Here is a 4,991-nt window from a genome sequence, read left to right as displayed (position 1 = left end):
TCAGACACAAGCCTCCCCTTGCCCGCGCACGGTCCAGTTACCCACGACAGGAGACATACTCCTTCAGAGTTTTTTTTTTTTCCCACGAATTTGGAAGAATATTTTATACTAAGAGTTTAGTTCTTGTCTGTCTTACAAATTGCAAATATTTCTCTCCAGCTTTCATTTATCTTTCAACTGGTTTTGCTCTTCTGAAGTGTTTAATTTTCATATGATCATATCTATCAATCATTTCTTTTGTGTTGCCTAAGCTGTCACAATTCAATATTCTTCTCTACAATGTTTCTAACCATAGAAAATCATTTATTATAAAACCATGAACCGTCCCTTAAAAGCTCAAGTGTGCAACAACTTGAACACGACAGAATGGAGTGGCCCCCGGAGTTTCTGAGGACCATGTCTGCAAGTGAGGATTCCCGGAACTGGTGGGGGTTGGGCCAGGGGATGAAGATGGCATCATGCAAGGCTGGTTGCTGGTAGAAAGAGCAGGCTGTTAGGATTTCTAACGGGCCTTACTCAGCATACTCACACTTTAAACCAACAGCTCCAGAGACGAGGGCCCAAATGGAATAGAGCCTGCAGGCATCATCGAGAGTAACTGGAATGAGATTGTTGACAGCTTTGACCACGAACCGCTCGGAGTCCCTCCTCCGCAGCATCTACGCCTGTGGTTTTGAGAGGCCCTCTGCCATCCGGCAGGGAGCCGTTCTTCCTGTGTCAAGGATCCAGAGGCAGTCATGGCTTTAGGAGATTACATGGGTGCTTCCTGCCATGCCTACTTTGAAGGTACCAACACAAGAGCTGAGGGACAGAAGCTGCAAATAGAAGCTCCCCATTATCACACCCCCAGGCCATGCATTGGATATGCTTAACCGCAGTACCTGTCTTCCAAATACATCACGATGTTCGTACTTGGTGGAGCTGATGAAACGTTAAGATGTGGATGCAAGGACCAGATCTATGTTACACTCCAAAGCTCAACAACACCCGGGTGGTCTCGCTGTCAGCTACAATGCCTTCTGATGTGCTTGAGGTGACCAAGAAGTTCCTGAGGGACCCCATTTGGATTCTTGTCAGGAAGGAAGAGTTGACTCTGTAGGGTATCTGCCAATTCTACATCAGTGTGAAATGAGAGGAGGGGAAGCTGGATGCACTGTGTGACTCATGTGAAAGAACCTCTCACCATCACCCAGGCCGTCATCTTCGTCAACACTCAGAGAAAGGTTGATTGGCTCATTGAAAAGATAAACGCCTGAGACTTCACCGTCTCTGCCGTGCACGGAGATGTGGACCGAGGTGTAATCCTGAGGGACTTCTGCTCTGGCTCTAGTAGAGGTACTGATGCGCAGTGGGTGTTTTTCTTTTTTCTTTTCTTTTCTTTTCTATTTTCCTTTCCTTTCCTTTCCTTTCTTTCCTTCCTTCCTTCCTCCTTTTCTTTCTTTTTTTTCTCTCTCTCTCTTTCTTTTGAGTTTATTTATTTTCAGAGAGAGGGGAGGGGAGAAAGAGAGGGAGAGAAACATCAGTGTGAGAGAAACATCGACTGGTCGCCTCCCTGCACATGCCCTGACCAGGGACCAAACCCGCAACCCAGGCAGGTGCCCTCATCAGGAGTTCGCCTTGAAGAATGATGCCCAACCCACTGAGCTACATGGGTCACGGGTCAGGGCGCAGCTGGTTTCTCTAGTTATTGACTACGACCTTCCCACCAGCAGGGAACACTCCACCCGCAGATTGCTCAGGGTGGATGCTTTGGCTGTAACGGTGCGGCCATTAACATGATGACAAAAGACAAGAGTCTTCGAGACACAGAGACACCGAGACCTTCTGCAACACCTCCCTCAGAACAGGCCCCTCAGTGTTGCTGACTCATCTGGGAGAGGCCAGCCTGCCACCTCACCCCAGCCAGGGCGCTGTCCTTGGGGGCTGAGGGCGGGGGAAGGAAGCCAGAGGAAAGACATCCATCGCGTCATTTTATTTTTTGTTTTTCTTTTTCCTTTGCATTAATGCCACTTTTGGGGGCAAAGAGGGAACTGTGAACATTTTAGAAACCCTTTTCTCTGGGGTAGGCTCTTGCCCCAGGCACTGACTCTTCTCCCAAAAACACTACTCTACTTCCCTAACCTAGTCAATCCTCAAACCCTGGAGGCTCTGCTCGCTTCAGCCAAATTCCTCTGAAAATGATACAAGGGGACTATAATGTCACTCAGTCTCATTTACCGGACCAAATCTTGAGAGAGAACCTCTGAGTTAGGTGGCCCAGGGGACTCTCCGCAAGTGGGGAGAACAGAGGAGAAAAACTAATAGCCGTCTTTACATTGTTCTGTACAGTATTTACTGATACAGGAAACAAAACTCAGAATTCTGAGTAAAATTACTTGGAAACTGAAAGAAAAAAAAAAGAACTGTTGCTACTATATCCATCCTACTTCAATTTTCATCTGAAGTTTCTTCTAAGTTTTGTACATTAAATATTAAACTATCTGGAATTTATGTTGGTATACAATGTGAGTTAGGGATCTGTTTTGTTACAGATATTTTTCTAGATGGTTAATCAGTTATCATAATAACTTATTGACTAACAATTCTCTTCACTGCCAGTAATGGTTTATAGAGGTGCAGACTGGGAAACTGTATACTGGGCAGTTGTTGTTCTAAAGTATGTGCAGAATCCATGACACTTCCCTTTAATAATTGGGATGTAATTCCATCCACCTGAGAGTCAACTGGACTTTGTCACTTCTAGTGAATGCCCAAGAGTAAGGGCACTGATTAACTGAGGGCACATCCATGAGAGGGAACATTATGTAGCTTCAAAAATCTATGCTGCAGATGGAGACTCGTAAGTATGGAACGATGGTCATGGTAAACCTGCCGCAGTAGGATAGCATTAATATACGCACTGACAAACACAAGGATGACAGACAGACAGACACGCACACATACATCTCAAATGTCAACAGTAGTTGAGATGTTGGTATTTTTATTACCTTCCTTTTGTCTATGTGCATGTTCTACACATCAGCTAGGTGGGTGTATGTTACCTTGTAAAGAAGAAAAAATGGTAAGAATTACTTTCAATTCAAAACTTGACTGCCTCTCTACTAGATGGCTGACATCAAAGGACTACAATACCAAGCGTTGGTGAGAATATGTAGCACCTGGGACCCTCGGCCATGGCAGATGGGCGCGTAAATTGTCACAACCACTTTGGAAACCTGGCTGGGCAGTATTAACAAAGAACATACTCTGCCCCACGACCCAGGGACTTGGTATATACCCCGTTCCTTTCCTGGGTGTATGCCACACGAATGAGTGATTATGTTTATGTACACCAAAGTATGCCTACACACGCTTTCCTTAGGGCTTAATGAGCAAGAGTCCAACACCGTAAAAACACCAGTGTTCGTCAGCAACAGAACGGGTAAAATGACTCGTTACCATAGAATTCCACAGAACAGTGAAAAGGGACAGATGACTCCAGCATGCTACAACGTGAATGAATTTCACAGATTTAATGTTGTGTGAAAAAAAGTCTGGTACTAAAAAGCACATACTATATTATTCCATGTACATGAAGGTCAAGAACAGGCCAAGTGAACCTATGACGACAGAGATTAGAAAGGACCATGAGGGAGCCTTCAGGGTGCTGAGAATGTTCTACACCCGCATTGTCCGAAAGAAATGTAGCGCAAGCCGTCCACGTGATTTCCTAGCAGCCATTTAAAAAGCTGTAAGGAAACAGCAATATACCCCAAATATGTGGCTATTCAACCACTATTTTTAAATTATCAGCGATGTATGTTTCCTTTTATTTTCTGCACTTTAGTTGTCAAGACTGTGTTTTACACCGACGGCACCGCCAGCCCCAGCGAGCCACGCCGCAATTGCTCAGCAGCCCCACGGCGGCCGGAAGCTGCTCTGTTGAACAGCACAGGACTGTGTTTTGACCTGAGAGGGTGTATACTTATGTAAAAATTCATCAAGCTACACACTTAAGATATAAAAGTTATACCACAATAAAAGACGTAACATTTTTTAAATAAACTTTCTAAAAAATTATTTATGTTTAGAGAGAAGGGAAGGAAGGGAGAAGGAGAGGGAGAGAAACATCGATGTGCCACATGTAGATGGGTTGCCTCCTGCACACCCCCAGCAGGTCACAGGCCGGCACTCAATCCGCGGAGCCATGCCAGCCGGGGCTAACTGGACAGAAGAGGGTTAGGAGACATATCCAGCTAATAAAAGCAGCCTGTGGCATTTCAGCTCAGCTGACCAGCCCTCTCTGGAGCAGAGGACACTGTTCAGAGTCCCAGGGTCACAAGTCAAGTCAGCTGATTGGCCAGCACTGCAGAAGTCTTCCCCTGGGTGTGGTGGAGCAGGGTGTGACCAGCTCCACGAAAAGAAGGAAGAACAGAAACTTGGGGAGAATACACTGTGCCAGTAGTGTGGAGTGGTTCCAAATGTTTAACCACAGCACCTCTCACTGTGTTTGGACCCAGTGAAGAGAATGCTCTGGGACTCAGATGAGAGGCAGGTGAGATCCCAACCCATGGCCAAGGAGGTGCTCATGGCCACAGCTGACCCTTGTTCCACTCAAGCCTGAGAATCCACCTCCGTAAATGTACTCCAAGCCCCATAATTTAAGCCAGTGTTCCCAGGTGAGGCGGGGGCACATATACCTGATGATTTCGGTAGTATGCTAGTATACCCTCCTTAGAGCAACGTGTTTTAAGTCCTTTGCTAGTTCTTGAGTTTGAGTGGTTTTTGTTGTTGAGTTGTAGCAAGGTGTTTTACATGCGCTGATTCCTTTCTTCCCACAATGCCCCAGGAGCTTTCTCTTAATTTCCCAGCAGGGCGCTGACTCAGGCCCAGCCTGCCCTGGCATCACAGAGGCAGCCCAGACTGATAAATGAAACCTGGGACAGTAGCTAGAGACAAGAAATAAACAAACGCAGAAAGGAGGGAGGGAAAGGTCAGCCAAAATCACAAAC

At 46.0% G+C, this 4,991-nt stretch overlaps 1 pseudogene; it reads left to right on the top strand.

Annotated features, from left to right (window-relative positions):
- Positions 1-396: 396 nt before the first annotated feature.
- On the top strand, positions 397-2,276 carry LOC112318006 (eukaryotic initiation factor 4A-I-like; annotated as a pseudogene).
- The last annotated feature ends 2,715 nt before the right edge of the window (positions 2,277-4,991 follow it).

This window comes from Desmodus rotundus, chromosome 10 (assembly GCF_022682495.2).
Source record: "Desmodus rotundus isolate HL8 chromosome 10, HLdesRot8A.1, whole genome shotgun sequence".
In the NCBI taxonomy this organism is placed as follows: Eukaryota; Metazoa; Chordata; class Mammalia; order Chiroptera; family Phyllostomidae; genus Desmodus; species Desmodus rotundus.
Note: the sequence above shows the minus strand (reverse complement) of the source record. Positions and strands in the feature narration are given on the sequence as shown.